The following is a 17,764-nucleotide window of genomic DNA, read 5'->3' on the forward strand; positions in this document are numbered from 1 at the left end:
ATAAATAAAAAATAAGAAGCAAAAACGCATTTGGAGTCTAACAAAGAGAATCATCCCATATGTTTTTGTTATTACTTTTTCTTTCTTTTTCTTTACTTTTGACGATTTTATATTCATGATTTATCATCTCTTCATTGTTATATTAAGAAGTTCTGTTGGTAATAGGCGCATCAAAAGAAGATTCTGACAAATGGGCTGGGTCTGATCTTTTTCCCCTCATTAAAAAAAATGAGTGCTTTGGATCGTTAAACAAAAAAAAGTATTTAACATTGAAATGGTAATATGGGAGGAGTCTATATGGGAAAGTCTACATGTGAACAGAGGGCCTGTATAGATGGAAAGTAATATGTGTGAGGTCAATGGTACAAAAAAAATCAATTATTCTTTTTATTAATCCCTTCAGAGATGAACAGAAAAGGCAAATTGGTGAAACATATTAAATATACATTATTTTTCACCTTTAGTGATGAGCAAGTGTGCTCTTTACTCAGGTTTTCCAATCATGCTCGGGTGTTCTCCAAGTATTTTGGGCGTGCTTGTAGATTAAGTTTGTATCCCCACAGCTGCATGATTTGCGGGTGTTAGACAACATGAACACATGCAGGGATTGCCTGTTTGTTAGGGAATCGCCACATGTATTCAGGCTGTCTAGCAGCCACAAATCATGCAGCTGTGGGGACTCAAACATAATCTACGCGCATGCCCAAAACACTTGGAGAACACCCGAGCATGATTGGAAAACCTGAGTAAAGAGCACACTCGCTCATCACTAGTCAAGCTGCTTTTCGGATGATATTCTGTGCAAGCTTCATAAATTGGGCTAGAGAGGAAAAAGTGAGCCAAATAAGAAGAAAATTATGAGCAAATCTCTAGACAATTAAGTTGCCTTTAATACAAAATTGTATACTTAAAAGGAACCTGTTACATCCAAAAATGCTATTAACCAGTACATATGGGGCCAGTCTGCAGGTTAGGCTAGGTTCACATTTGCAGTTGAGTCCGCAGGGTATCATGTGCATGCGCAAACACATGCAAAACGCATGCAAATGTGTTTTGCATTTGCGTGCGTTTTTACATGCGTTTGCGCTTTTTATGCACATGCGTTTGATATTTCCAGGAGGGCATGTCTCAATGGGTGTGTCTAAATCAGTTCCTGGACATGCACAGTCCGAAGTATGCAAGAGCATCGAACGCATGAGTACGCAACAACATGTGTACGCATGCGTTCCCATAGACAGTAATGCGTTTTTTAAACGCACTCATCCGCATGTACATGCCTGCACATATTTGATGGAAATTTGCTGCCTCAAAAATTCTAACATGGTGCGTCAGCCGCGCCCTGCCGCACACCGCAAAAAAACCTCATGCGTAAGCAAATGTGGGTGAACACATGCAAACGCATGAACCTGCGTTTACAATGTTAAAGATAGGAAATCAAGACGCATGCAGATGTATGCGTCAGAAACACTGCGGACACAACCGCAAATGTGAGATCAGCCTTAGTAGTGTTCCAAATCTGCGGGCTGCTGTACTGAAGGTGCGGCTGCTGGGAGAAAATGAGCTTTATTCCTCCCAGCAGCCTCAAGTTTTCAGGTATATAGGTGCAGCCGCACAGCCTGAGTTTCTGTTTAGTGCATAGTAAGCGGCAGCTGCAATCACACAACCGGCACTGACTGACAACTGGCTCAGCATTGAATGAGTAGGCTGCCGGTCAGTGGCAGGGGTGTGGTTACTGCTGCCGCTCACTATGTACTGAGAGGTGGCTGAAGCCTCATCAGCCACGCCTTTATGACTTAAAGCCTGAGGCTGCCGGGAGAAATAAAGTTAAGGTCAGCTTTGGAACACTATTAACCTGCAGATGAACCTCATAATAACAGCGTTTTGGGAAATGACAGGTTCCCTTCAAGAATCTTATGATTTTTGGGCATCAGTGTCAGATGTCGAAAAACATAAAAAATACATGTTTTTATTCTCCTTCAGCAAGCAGGGAAAAGAATGCACAGATAAAAACCTGATCACATTAGGACTGGAGATAATATTTTGGGTCATTCATGCAGCAAAACTCTTCCCCATGGTACACTGGTGTAATATTGACCTGTAGGTATTCCATGTGCTGAAAACATGTATTGGCAAATGATTCTAATGGTAAATACACCCATAATAAGGAATATCATTTAGAATTGTACATTTTTTTCTTACAGGCCGATCCTGCCAATAAATCAGCGACCTTTGCTGATGTCACGACAGAGCGGAGGCTTCATTTCTGCTCCGTACTGTTGACCGGGCAGAAAAGAATCCGCCTCATTTTTTGATTTTCACAAAGTTGCAGATGTCCCCTTTAAACAGAGCCATAATATGCCCGCATGATGTTTAAGACTTGTTGGTTGGCAAATAATTTTTATATTATTTGCTTATTATCATATTATTATTTAGTATTATTATATATTATTTATTATTACATTATTTTATTATTTTTATATGTTCCTATTTGAGTACATATACAGTATATACGGTAATATAAACATGCATATTTTAATATTTTAAGGCAGAAATCACAACAAATATAACAAAGTATCCGGACTGAGAGGGGCCGAAGCCCTGCTCTCTCCGTATATGCATAAATGAAACCACACCAATTATGCGTGTACTACTCCTAGAAACATAATAAACTAGAGAACATGGAGTAAAAGACACTAACAGATATAGAAGATAAAACTGTAAATTTTATTGCAATATTTAAAATATACAAAGTATGACAACAGCCCAATCAGCGGGCAGAAAAACAATTAAGAGGGGCTATATTGGGAACCTGCTAGTACAGCAGGCGTATATGGACCGAAAATAGTATCAAATAAGGGCTGGTACGGCAGCACCCAGTAAGAGGGAAGGAGGGTACAATTAGATTAGATCCAATATCCAGACTCTGTACACAAGCCTCCAAGAGCCCCCAGACCCCCTACACAGATCAATAGGTTGCCATCACTCACCCATGGTTACAAATGTCCTAGGTCCGCCTGCTGTAACCCCTTGACGCGCGTTTCACGTAAGTGCTTCTTCCCTCTTACTGGGTGCTGCCGTACCAGCCCTTATTTGATACTATTTTCGGTCCATATACGCCTGCTGTACTAGCAGGTTCCCAATATAGCCCCTCTTAATTGTTTTTCTGCCCGCTGATTGGGCTGTTGTCATACTTTGTATATTTTAAATATTGCAATAAAATTTACAGTTTTATCTTCTATATCTGTTAGTGTCTTTTACTCCATGTTCTCTAGTTTATTATATTTTAATATTTTGTATAGTCAAAACTAAGTATTTTTATATTTATTTTTATTTAACACATTATTATGAATATGTGGCTGGAGTATTTAATAGAAATTCTGTTTATTAAATGAAGGTTTGACTAGTTTTTATTTTGCCTGATAATGAATCATTGAACGAAAAAAGTCTAAGGCTGTCTGCATTTTTGCGTTTTTGCTGCATTTTTTTCAGTGCAGATTTGTCGAAAAACCTAAAGGGTTTTCTAATGCCAGCAATGTGAATGCGAATCCTGAAGTTTCGTGCACCTGTTGCTTATTTCTGACTTGCAGATTTAAATCTGCAGAATGTCAATTCTTTCATCATTTTTGCTGCATTCCTCACCCATAGTAGTGAATGGGGAAAAATCTGCAGCAAAAACGCGGCAAAAATGCAGCAAAAATAGATGTTTTTGCCACTACGAGATGTAAAAATGGTAAAGAAATTTCTGGGCCAAATACTTAATATATGCATAATTCCTAAAACAATTATTATATAGACTGTTCCTCAATATTGATTTCATCACATCAGTAAGAACATCTAGATTAAAATGACAGTTAATATTGATGCAGAAGTTAAAGAAGTTGTCTGCTACTAGTAAAACTCCTCCTCATGCCCCACGCTTGGCTCCAATAAAATAAAAAAGCTTATACTCACCTCTGGAGCTGGTGCTGTTCCGGTGGTGTTGGCACTCTTTCTCCCATGTGCTCCTGTCCTGTTGATGTGACATATGACCCCGGCCTCCAATCAGCACTGGCGTCACTGTCCCGCCTCCTGTCGAATTTAACATGAAAAGGAAGTCTGAGATCAGCTGAAACCCAAACTTCCACTTCATGTTCAATCTGTACAAAGACAGGGATATTGATGCCTGCACTGAGCCGACGTCACATGTCACAACACTGCACTTGAGCCATGTGACCACGTGTGCCGACACCTCTGGAACAGTGCCAACACGGGAGGTGAGTATAAGCTTTTTTCTTTTATTGGGGCCAAACATTTAGATCAGTGTTCCCCTACACCAGGCCTCGAGAGCCACCAACAGGTCATGTTTTCAGGATTTCCTTAGCATTTCACAGGTGATGGAATTCCTGCCTGTACAGGTGATGCACTTATCACCTGGGCAATACTAAGGAAATCTTTAAACCATGACCTGTTGGTGGCTCTTGAGGCCTGGAGTTGGGGAACACTGATTAAGATCAAGAAGAGGTTGTCCAAGTAGAGGACAACTCCTTTAATGCTAAGTTTGTCTTTGTTTCTTTCACAAAATAATTTGCTCCCCTCTATTTTTACAAGTTTTTGCTTACAATCTGTTATTACACATAATACTGAATTATTTATTGCTAATCTCTCTTTTACATCAGGGAAAAGGGCTTTACTGGAATTTTTTTTAATTTAACGGTTCTGCATGAAATATCTTGGAAAATCTTTGTTAGGATCTTGAATAGTAAATGTATTTAATTATTTATGCATTTCCCAAAAACTCATGTGGGCAAAATAAGAAAAAAATCTAACTAGTAAATTTTGCTGAGGTCATTTTTGTTCTGCTGATATCGTTTTGATTACATTGTTGATTTTTTTAACATATATATTTTATAACGTAATATTTTTTTAGGTTGAACTTACTCTAATATAAATCTCAACAGAAAAAGAGGATTTATGGGAGAGGTAGTGGAAAAATTTCCATTTACATAAAAGAAGAAAAAGCCCTAAGCCTGTAAGGGTGCTTTCACATTGCGTCTAGAGAAGTGTTCCCCAACTCCGGTCCTCAAGAGCCACCAACAGGTCATGTTTTCAGGATTTCCTTAGTATTGCCCAGGTGATAATTGCATCACCTGGACAGGCAAGCATTCAATCACCTGTGCAATACTAAGGAAATCCTCAAAACATGACCTGTTGGTGGCTCTTGAGGACCGGAGCTGGGGAACACTGTTCTTGAGTCTCATTCGCTGGCCCTGTTGGCCCATTCGTCAGAACACCCAGCAAACCGGGATCTGGAATGAACATGCGCCCTGACGTGAATAATTTTCGGGAGTGTAAGCCTACTGGAGATGAACACCCAGACGCAGTCTACGAGATCTGAGTGTCCGCCTCCTGTTAGGAGTATATTCCCAAAAATGATGCACGTCCAGGCACACATACTGCCAGCACCATTACAGTCTATGGCCCCGTTGGCGTATGCATCCAGATCCCGGTTTGCTGGGGCTTCGGACGTGACCCTAGACACAATGTAAAGGTACACTAACACTTGAAGACAACAATTAAAATAATAAATAGAATTAAAATACAAATAATTAAATAAAAATCAGGGGAAGGTAAAAAAAAAACTATAGAAAGCCTAAAATATAAAATTTTTCATAAAGTATTGCCAGTTAATCAGGGAATAAAGCAAAATAAATCAGCAAAGAAATAGACCAAGTAAATAGATTACAACCAAAATCGAAGAAAAGTCTGCGATAACATTAGTGCCAAAAGTCAAAAATTTAAATGTCAAAAAATCGCCAGCGAGATACAATACACTCACTGGCCACTTTATTAGGTACACCTGTCCAACTTCTTGTTAACACTTAATTTCTAATCAGCCAATCACATGGCGGCAACTCAGTGCATTTAGGCATGTAGACATGGTCAAGACAATCTCCTGCAGTTCAAACCGAGCATCAGTATGGGGAAGAAAGGTGATTTGAGTGCCTTTGAACGTGGCATGGTTGTTGGTGCCAGAAGGGCTGGTCTGAGTATTTCAGAAACTGCTGATCTACTGGGATTTTCACGCACAACCATCTCTAGGGTTTACAGAGAATGGTCCGAAAAAGAAAAAAAATCCAGTGAGCGGCAGTTCTGTGGGCGGAAATGCCTTGTTGATGCCAGAGGTCAGAGGAGAATGGGCAGACTGGTTCGAGCTGATAGAAAGGCAACAGTGACTCAAATCGCCACCCGTTACAACCAAGGTAGGCCTAAGAGCATCTCTGAACGCACAGTGCGTCGAACTTTGAGGCAGATGGGCTACAGCAGCAGAAGACCACACCGGGTACCACTCCTTTCAGCTAAGAACAGGAAACTGAGGCTACAATTTGTACAAGCTCATCGAAATTGGACAGTAGAAGATTGGAAAAACGTTGCTTGGTCTGATGAGTCTCGATTTCTGCTGCGACATTCGGATGGTAGGGTCAGAATTTGGCGTAAACAACATGAAAGCATGGATCCATCCTGCCTTGTATGGAGCATCTTTGGGATGTGCAGCCGACAAATCTGCGGCAACTGTGTGATGCCATCATGTCAATATGGACCAAAATCTCTGAGGAATGCTTCCAGCACCTTGTTGAATCTATGCCACGAAGAATTGAGGCAGTTCTGAAGGCAAAAGGGGGTCCAACCCGTTACTAGCATGGTGTACCTAATAAAGTGGCCGGTGAGTGTATATCTTGCTGGACACAAAAAAAGGGTTCTTTTCTAAACAAAAAGGAAAACAATGAATGCGCCAAAAATAATCACATCCCTTGATGTGAAAAACAATGACATGCAATTTTTTTTTTTTAAAGCTGAAGCAAATAAAGAAGGCAATGCACCTTGCGACTCCTTATTTTGCAAATGTTTAAGGTTCTGTTTTGCCAATTTGTTTAATGTCGAATTTTGCTTAATCTAAACTGTATTTCTGTCCAATTAAATCAATCTATTGTTTCCTTCATTTTTGGATAATTTCTTCTTACAGCTTAAGAAAAATGTTATCCCCTTCTGGAAAGAGCAATTTTCAATTTTTCCTCCCCTTTTTCCAAGACCTTTAACGTTTTAATTTTTCCACCAACATAGTCATGTGATTAGTGATGAGCAAATGTGCTCGGATAAGCTGTTACCTGAGCATGCTCGTGTGCTCACATGTGAGTGTCTTTTGGTGTGCTTGGATAATATGTTCCAGTGGCCGCATGTCTCGCGACTGTTTGACAGGCGAAACACATGCAGGGATTGCCTGTTTGTCTGGGATTCCCTGACTGTTAGGGATTCCGTTTGCTTGGCAATCCCTGCATGAGTTGCCGCTGTCAAACAGCTGTGAGACATGCAGCCGCGGGGACTCAAACCTATTATTCGAGCACACTGAAGTCACTCGATTAGCACCCGAGCATGCTCAGATAACACCTTTTCCGACCACATTCGCTCATCACTACATGTGATGGTTCGTTTTTTCTGGACATATTGTAGTTTTGAAAGACGCCATTCATTTTATGACTTAATGTACAATAAAATGGGTTAAGAAAATTCCAAGTAGCGGTGAAAGTGCGATTCCACAATTGTTCTTTAGGTTTTGTTTCTACGGCTTTCAATGTGCTTTAATAATGACCTGGCAATATGATTCTACAGGTCAATCTTATTCTGTCGCTATTGAGAATATATAGTTTTTTTTAATTCAAGGGTTGAATTGAAAATTTGGATTTCCTTAAAAAAAATTTAGTTTGTGGGGCAATATTCCAAGACGTGTAACGTTTTTGCTTTTATGCTGATGGAACTGTGTGAGTTTGCTGTGTGTGTGACATTTTGTGGTAGATAGGACGTTTTGATCACTTCTCACTGCATTTTTTGTGGTGTTTATGCAAAGAAAAAAACTACAGTTGTGGTGTTTCAATTGTTTTCTTCTTTACATTTTTTATGTTTAGCATCCCTAGGAATACTGAAATAATGACTTTTATAAATTTGGCGCCATTATTCTATCGAGTCCGGGGGTACGTTTTCTCCCTCTGACTCAAGCACCTCGCAGCCGTCCATCATTCCACCATGCTCTGTGGTGAAGTCACCGGCGCCTTCATGTAGCTGAGGCCCCAGATCCCACCGCGAGACTTCGGCACAATCTCCAATGGAGCACGGTGACCCGCTCCACTGCGCAGGCGCCAGATTCCCAGCCCCGCAGTGTGAATACATCATAACACATTGCGGGGCGGGATCTGGGGCCTCCGCTACATGAAGGCGCCGGTGACGTCACCACAGAGCACAGTGGGATGATGGACGGCTGCGAGGCGCTTGAGTCAGGGGGAGAAAATGTACCCCCAGACTCGATAGAGGTATGGCACCAAATTTATAAAAGTCATTATTTCAGCATTCCTAGGGATGCTAAACATAATGCAACCATAGTGCTGATGAAGTTGGCTCTTTTATTTAAAAACGCCCTGGGGGGTAACAGGTTCCCTTTAATTGGGATTAAAGAGAGGTAATTCAACTTTTTAGATTTTTATATATATATATATATATATATATATATATATATATATATATATATATATATATATATATATATATATATATATATATATATTTTATTTTTTTTTGCCTTAAAGGGGTCTTCATATCTCCAAGATACTATCCCAATAAGTAGTAGGTGTAATAATTATAATATTAGCAAATACCTTCAATTAGCAATGTAGTATAGTTTTTCTGATTCACTGTGTCTCCTTCCACATGTGCAGGAATTGCAGGACCTTAGGTATCCATGGTTACGTCCACTGATGAAGTGACAGTTAGGAAGCTGCTAGTGCTCGTAACCATGGATACCTAAGGTCCTACAATGCCTGCACTTGAGTGAAGAGACATAGCAAATCAGAAAAACTATACTACATTTCTAATTGAAGGTATTTGCTAATATTATTAGTATTACATCTACTACATATTGGGATAGGATCTTGGAGATGGGAATACCCCTTTAAGGGAATTTGAATCTGTGATTATTGGACCACTTCTATTATTAACTGCTATACCACAGTATTGCAATATAAGGTAAAACCCATGGCCTATGAACATCAGCCACAGGCTTGTCATTACAGGGGTACCATCATGGCTGGTACAAGAGGCCTACAGGAAGCTCACAGTTGCCATGGCAATTCATTGGCAGTCCATAATTGCATCATGGGAGGGGTAAGCGATGGGCATGTTGATTTGTCTGCCCCCCACAGGCCGTGCGCTGTAAGTGCCATAGTCAGAGATCGACTGTAGCACTTAAGGGGTTAACAGAAGTGGGCAGAGCTTTACTCCACTTGCTGCTGGCAGAGGCAGCTATTGGCTTCGTAACAAAGATGGGGACTCGACAATGGATGTACCAGTGCATTCAATGTTGGAAAGGGGTTAAAAAGTCTTTGTCACCTTTGTTTCAGCTACTCCATTTAAAAGAAATATAATGTAGAGAGGGACCCAGATTCAAGCGATGTGTCACTTACTAGCCTGCTTGCCAAAGTTTTGGTAAAACACTACATTATCAGCAGGAGATCATCACTGAGAAGATTTGCAAGCCTGCAGCAAGGTAGTCCTTGATATTCATGAACTGTAACACCACCATGGTTGCCAACTTGACTTTTTATTTTTTCTGGACGGCTTATCAGAAAATCACGACAGAAAATATATATATTTTTTTACAAACACTTTTGAAAACCATACTAAATCATTCTGATTGGAAATGATCTCTGCCTAAAGCCCATAATTCTGATATGAAAGCATCAGTTGTGTAAAATAAAATCACAAACGCCTCACATTTCTTTTAAGGATAAGGCAAAAATTGGCCCAATTTTTACAGATTGTCCTGTAATTTCTGAATGGTTGGCAATCATGATCACTGCCCCAACAACTGATTCGAAGATTTCTGCCTATGCACAGTGTAGACTGAAAGCTGTCAATCCGTGGCGTGGGCTGGGTTACACAGAGATTATCATTAACAGGACTGGCAGAGCAGAAACAGTAATTTTGTCAAAAGTACAACAAGAAATTCAGTAAGACACACACGCTGGATTCAGGGTCTGTGTCCCTATATTATGACACTGAGGCAGCAAAAAAATGTAGGACACTTTCCCTTTGTAATGTAGAATTATGTTAGTAGCTTTAAAGGGAATTTGTCAGCAGGTTTTTGATATTGAATCTGAGAGCAGACTAATATGGAGCAAGAATGCCTGATTCCAGGGATGTGTCACTTATTAGGCTTTGTGTTGCTGTTTCAATATAGTCAGTGTTTTACCAGCAGGAGATTATCACTGACTGACTAGATCTCATGTGAGGTAAAGTCAGGCTAATACGTGGAACTCCCCTCCCCACTGATTGGCAGCTTGCTGATAATGTACAGTGTACACAGGAAGCTGCAAATCAGGGGTGTGGGCGGGTTATACACAGCTCAACATTCTGACCACTGCTACATGCACAAATGAGAAAACAGGGATTCTATCAGAACTACACAAAGCAGGAATCAGACTCTCTGCCCCTATCTCATTCTGCTCTCTGACTACTGTTGTGAACTCCGTTTTCAGGCTCCCTCTTGTGGTCACAGATGGTATTGTGTGACTTTGGTTTTTTGGCTCCCCCTGGTGGTTTGGTTTATTATCCTGAGGGTCTGCTGGATCAGCTGCCTCGTTATTCACCAGGGAGGCTCCTATTTAGCTCTGCTTCACTTCCACTTGTTGCCGGCTGTATGTAATGTATTCAGTGCTATTCTGATTACTCCAGATTATCTTGTTTTCTGCCTCTTCAGGATAAGCTAAGTTCTGTTTGAATATTTTTTGCTCATCTGCCTGCAATATGATTTCTGTGTATGATGAGTCTAGTCCAGCTTGCTAATATGTGATTTCTTTTTGCTGGTAAGCTCTGGGGTACGGAGTTGCTTCCCCCGCACCGTTAGTTGGTGCAGGGGCTCGAGCAATTTCTGCGTGGATATTTTGAATAGGGTTTTTTATTGACCGCACAGTTTCCTTCCTATTTTCTGCTATCTAGTATTAGCGGGCCTCATTTGCTAAATCTGATTTCATCTCTGCGTTTGTGCTTTCCCCTTAACTCACCGTTAATATTTGTGGGGGGCTATTCTATATCTTTGGGGTCTTCCACTGAGGCAAGTGAGGACTTACTTTCCCTCCAGGAATAGTCAGTTTCTCAGGCCGTGACGAGACGTCTAGGATTTTTAGGTAACGTTCCACGGCTGCCTATAGTTGTTTGCGGATAGGATCAGGTTGTGGTCAAACTAGTTACCACTTCCCCAGAGCTAGTAGTCTGTTCAGTTACTTAGCTAGTCCGACCTGCGATCCTTGCCACTAGGATCATAACAGTACAGCCGGCCTATAAAGTGTTAATTGCATGGCAGATGCAGGAGAAAAGAAGCTTGGAGATATATATATATATATATATATATTTTTTTTTATTTTTTTTTTGCTGCCGTGTGTCTAGCTGCTGTGTGTCTGGCTTCTCTCCTCCTCTTAATCTTGGTGTGGCTCTGAGTTCAGCTGCTGATATGGATATCCAGAGTTTAGCCTCCAGTGTAGATCATCTTGCTGCAAGGGTACAAAGTATTCAGGATTTTGTTGTGCACAGTCCTATGTCAGAGCCTAGAATACCTATTCCGGAGTTGTTTTCTGGAGATAGATCTAGGTTCCTTAATTTTAAGAACAATTGCAAGTTGTTTCTTTCTTTGAAACCTCGTTCCTCTGGGGATTCTGTTCAGCAAGTTAAGATTATTATTTCTTTCTTGCGTGGCGATCCTCAAGATTGGGCTTTCGCATTGGCTCCAGGGGATCCTGCATTGCTCAGTGTGGATGCGTTTTTTCTGGCCCTTGGATTGCTCTATGAGGAACCTAATCTTGAGAACCAGGCTGAAAAAGCGTTGTTGGCCCTCTCTCAGGGGCAAGATGATGCAGAGGTGTACTGCCAGAAATTTCGGAAATGGTCGGTGCTTACTCAATGGAATGAGTGTGCCCTGGCTGCAAATTTCAGAAAAGGTCTTTCTGAAGCCATTAAGAATGTCATGGTGGGGTTCCCTACGCCTGCAGGTCTGAATGAGTCAATGACTCTGGCCATTCAGATTGATCGGCATTTGCGGGAGCGCAAACCTGCGCACCATTTGGCGGTGTCTTCTGAACAGACACCTGAGTCTATGCAATGTGATAGAATTCTGACCAGAAGTGAACGGCAAAATTATAGACGGCAAAATGGGTTGTGCTTTTACTGTGGTGACTCAGCTCATGTTATCTCAGCATGCTCTAAGAGCACAAAAAAGATTGATAAATCTGTCACCATCGGTACTTTACAGCCTAAGTTTATTTTGTCTGTTACCCTGATTTGTTCCCTGTCATCTTACCCGGTTATGGCTTTTGTGGATTCAGGTGCTGCCCTGAGTCTGATGGATTTGTCATTTGCCAGGCGCTGTGGTTTTGTTTTGGAGCCTTTAAAATTCCCTATTCCACTAAGGGGAATTGATGCTACACCATTGGCTACGAATAAACCTCAGTACTCGACACAAGTGACCATGTGCATGACTCCTGTTCATCAGGAGGTGATTCGCTTTCTTGTATTGCATAATTTGCATGATGTTGTCGTGTTGGGCCTGCCATGGTTGCAGACTCATAATCCAGTCCTGGATTGGAAAGCAATGTCTGTGTCAAGTTGGGGTTGTCAGGGAATTCATGGCGACGCTCCTGTGGTGTCAATTGCTTCATCCACTCCTTCTGAGGTCCCTGCGTTTTTGTCAGATTACCAGGATGTATTTGATGAGCCCAAACTCAGTTCTCTACCTCCTCATAGGGATTGTGATTGTGCTATAAATTTGATTCCTGGTAGTAAGTTTCCTAAGGGACGACTTTTCAATTTGTCAGTGCCGGAGCATGCTGCTATGCGGAGTTATATAAAGGAGTCTTTGGAGAAAGGACTTATTTGCCCCTCCTCCTCCCCTCTTGGTGCGGGGTTCTTTTTTGTGGCTAAGAAGGATGGTTCCTTGAGACCTTGTATTGATTATCGCCTTCTAAACAAAAACACGGTCAAATTTCAGTATCCTTTGCCATTGTTATCTGATCTGTTTGCTCGCATTAGGGGGTCTAGTTGGTTCACCAAGATAGATCTTCGTGGTGCGTATAACCTTGTGCGTATTAAGCAGGATGATGAATGGAAAACTGCATTTAATACGCCCGAAGGCCATTTTGAGTACTTGGTGATGCCTTTTGGACTTTCTAACGCTCCTTCTGTCTTTCAGTCCTTTATGCACGATATCTTCCGCGAATATCTGGATAAATTTATGATTGTGTATCTGGATGATATTCTGTTTTTTTTTCGGATGATTGGGAGTCCCATGTTAAGCAGGTCATAATGGTGTTTCAGGTCCTGCGTGCCAATGCTTTATTTGTGAAGGGCTCAAAATGTCTTTTTGGAGTCCAGAAGGTCTCTTTTTTGGGTTTCATTTTTTTCTCCTTCTGCTATTGAGATGGACCCAGTCAAGGTTCAGGCTATTCATGACTGGACTCAGCCTACATCTGTTAAGAGTCTTCAGAAGTTCTTGGGTTTTGCTAATTTTTACCGTCGCTTCATCGCTAATTTTTCTGGTGTTGTTAAGCCATTGACGGATTTGACCAAGAAGGGTTCTGATGTTACTAATTGGTCTCCTGCGGCTGTGGAGGCCTTTCGGGAGCTGAAGCACCAGTTTTCTTCGGCTCCGGTCTTATGTCAGCCAGACGTCTCCCTTCCTTTCCAGGTCGAGGTTGATGCTTCTGAGATTGGAGCGGGGGCTGTTTTGTCGCAGAGAAGCTCTGATGGCTCTGTGATGAAGCCATGTGCTTTCTTTTCAAGAAAGTTTTCGCTTGCCGAGCGGAATTATGATGTTGGTAATCGGGAGTTGTTGGTTATGAAGTGGGCATTTGAGGAGTGGTGACATTGGCTCGAGGGAGCTAAGCATCGTGTGGTGGTCTTGACTGATCACAAGAATTTGATTTATCTCGAGTCGGCCAAGCGGCTGAATCCTAGACAGGCTCGTTGGTCATTGTTTTTCTTTCGTTTTGATTTCGTGGTCTCATACCTGCCTGGTTCGAAGAATGTGAAGGCTGATGCTCTTTCTAGGAGTTTTGTGCCTGACTCTCCTGGTGATTCAGAGCCAGCTGGTATCCTCAGAGAAGGGGTGATTTTGTCTGCCATCTCCCCAGATTTGCGACGAGTGTTGCAGGAGTTTCAGGTGGATAGACCTGACCGTTGTCCACCGGAGAGACTGTTTGTCCCGGATAGATGGACCAGCAGAGTTATTTCCGAGGTTCATTCTTCGGTGTTGGCAGGCCATCCTGGGATTTTTGGTACCAGAGATTTGGTGGCTAGGTCCTTCTGGTGGCCTTCCTTGTCGCGGGATGTGCGTTCCTTTGTGCAGTCTTGTGGAATTTGTGCTCGGGCTAAGCCTTGCTGTTCTCGTGCCAGTGGCTTGTTGTTGCCTTTGCCTGTCCCGAAGAGGCCTTGGACGCACATTTCCATGGATTTTATTTCAGATCTCCCTGTCTCTCAGAGAATGTCGGTCATTTGGGTGGTGTGTGATCGTTTTTCTAAAATGGTCAATTTGGTGCCCTTGCCTAAGTTGCCTTCCTCCTCCGAGTTGGTTCCTCTGTTTTTTCAAAATGTGGTTCGTTTGCACGGGATCCCTGAAAATATTGTTTCCGACAGAGGATCCCAGTTTGTGTCTAGATTTTGGCGGACCTTTTGTGCTAAGATGGGCATTAATTTGTCTTTTTCGTCGGCCTTCCATCCTCAGACGAATGGCCAAACCGAGCGCACTAATCAGACTTTGGAAACCTATTTAAGATGTTTTGTTTCTGCTGATCAGGACGACTGGGTGACTTTTTTGCCATTGGCCGAGTTTGCCCTTAATAATCGGGCTAGTTCTGCTACTTTGGTTTCGCCTTTTTTTTGTAATTCAGGGTTTCATCCTCGTTTTTCCTCGGGTCAGGTGGAGTCTTCTGACTGTCCTGGAGTGGATGTTGTGGTGGATAGGTTGCATCAGATTTGGAATCATGTGGTGGACAATTTGAAGCTGTCACAAGAGAAGGCTCAGCGCTTTGCCAACCGCCGTCGCTGTGTGGGTCCCCGACTTTGCGTTGGGGATTTGGTGTGGTTGTCTTCTCGCTTTGTTCCTATGAAGGTCTCCTCTCCTAAGTTTAAGCCTCGGTTTATCGGTCCTTATAAGATTTTGGAAGTCCTTAACCCTGTGTCATTTCGTTTGGACCTCCCGGCATCGTTTGCTATTCATAATGTGTTCCATCGGTCGTTGTTGCGGAGGTATGTGGTGCCTGTGGTTCCTTCGGTTGAGCCTCCTGCCCCTGTGCTGGTTGAGGGAGAATTGGAATACGTGGTGGAGAAGATCTTGGATTCTCGTATTTCTAGACGGAGGCTTCAGTATTTGGTTAAGTGGAAAGGCTATGGTCAGGAGGACAATTCCTGGGTTGTCGCCTCTGATGTTCATGCGGCCGATTTGGTTCGTGCCTTCCATGTGGCTCACCCTGATCGCCCTGGGGGTTTTGATGAGGGTTCGGTGACCCCTCCTCAAGGGGGGGGTACTGTTGTGAACTCCGTTTTCAGGCTCCCTCTTGTGGTCACAGATGGTATTGTGTGACTTTGGTTTTTTGGCTCCCCCTGGTGGTTTGGTTTATTATCCTGAGGGTCTGCTGGATCAGCTGCCTCGTTATTCACCAGGGAGGCTCCTATTTAGCTCTGCTTCACTTCCACTTGTTGCCGGCTGTCAATGTATTCAGTGCTATTCTGATTACTCCTGATTATCTCGTTTTCTGCCTCTTCAGGATAAGCTAAGTTCTGTTTGAATATTTTTTGCTCATCTGCCTGCAATATGATTTCTGTGTATGATGAGTCTAGTCCAGCTTGCTAACATGTGATTTCTTTTTGCTGGTAAGCTCTGGGGTACGGAGTTGCTTCCCCCGCACCGTTAGTTGGTGCGGGGGCTCGAGCAATCTCTGCGTGGATATTTTGAATAGGGTTTTTTATTGACTGCACAGTTTCCTTCCTATTTTCTGCTATCTAGTATTAGCGGGCCTCATTTGCTAAATCTGATTTCATCTCTGCGTTTGTGCTTTCCCCTTAACTCACCGTTAATATTTGTGGGGGGCTATTCTATATCTTTGGGGTCTTCCACTGAGGCAAGTGAGGACTTACTTTCCCTCCAGGAATAGTCAGTTTCTCAGGCCGTGATGAGACGTCTAGGATTTTTAGGTAACGTTCCACGGCTGCCTATAGTTGTTTGCGGATAGGATCAGGTTGCGGTCAATCTAGTTACCACTTCCCCAGAGCTAGTAGTCTGTTCAGTTACTTAGCTAGTCCGACCTGCGATCCTTGCCACTAGGATCATAACAGACTACATAGCAAAAACCTATTACCAGATTCCCTTTAAGGCACAATTTGGATGGCGGGAATACATCTGTATCTGGAGTTCTGTTAAATCAAACTTAAAATGGTGTTTCACTACTATGATATTAATTATCTATCCTTGAGATAGGTCTCCAATAATAGTATGTTAGGGGTCTGACACCTGGCAAACACCAATCAGCTGGTACCAGCCATAGCGGCTACTGGATAGACATTTGCACAGCTGAACAGCATATCTCCATCAACTGTTTAGTGGCCTCTTCCTAGTGCTGCAGATAAGCTCTTATTCAAATGAATATGCAACGGATCTGCAGAACCCGGCAGCGGTCACTAATAGAGCAGCTCTGCTCAGTTCCACAAGTTTACATCCAGCAGCCGCCAAGCCTAGGATCAGCTGATCAAGTCTGGGTCCAACTGATGAAGCCTGGAGTCAACTGATGAAGCCTGGAGTCAACTGGTCAAGCCTGGTGTCTGCTGATCAAGCCTGGGGTCAGGTGATCAAGCCTAGGGTCAGCTGATCAAGCCTGGGGTCAACTGGTCAAGCCTGGAGTCAACTGATCAAGCCTGATGTCAGCTGATCAGGCCTGGGGTCAGCTGATCAAGCCTGGGGTCAGTTGATCAAGCCTGGGGTCAGTTGATCAAGCCTGGGGTCAGCAGATCAAGCCTGGGGTCAGCTGATCAAGCCTGGGGTCAGCTGATCAAGCCTGGGGTCAGTTGATTAAGCCTGGGGTCAACTGATCAAGCCTGGGATCAGCTGATCAAGCCTGGGGTCAGTTGATCAAGCCTGGGTTCAGTTGATCAAGCCTAGGGACAGCTGATCAAGCCTTAGTCCAACTGATCAAGCCCAGGGTTAACTGATCAAGCCTGATGTCAGCTGATCAGGCCTGGGGTCAGTTGATTAAGCCGGGGGTCAGCTGATCAAGCCTGGAGTCAACTGATCAAGCCTGATGTCAGCTGATCAAGCCTGGGGTCAGCTGATCAAGCCTGGGGTCAGTTGATCAAGCCTGGGGTCAGTTGATCAAGCCTGGGGTCAGCTGATCAAGCCTGGGGTCAGATGATCAAGCCTGGGGTCAGATGATCAAGCCTGGGGTCAGCAGATCAAGCCTGGGTTCAGCTGATCAAGCCTGGGGTCAGTTGATTAAGCCTGGGGTCAGTTGATCAAGCCTGGGGTCAGCTGATCAAGCCTGGGGTCAGCTGATCAAGCCTGGGGTCAGTTGATTAGGCCTGGGGTCAGCTGATCAAGCCTGGGATCAGCTGATCAAGCCTGGGGTCAGTTGATCAAGCCTGGGGTCAGTTGATCAAGCCTAGGGACAGCTGATCAAGCCTGAGTCCAACTGATCAAGCCCAGGGT

The sequence above is a fragment of the Ranitomeya variabilis genome, chromosome 2, assembly GCF_051348905.1.
Source record: "Ranitomeya variabilis isolate aRanVar5 chromosome 2, aRanVar5.hap1, whole genome shotgun sequence".
Taxonomy (NCBI): Eukaryota; Metazoa; Chordata; class Amphibia; order Anura; family Dendrobatidae; genus Ranitomeya; species Ranitomeya variabilis.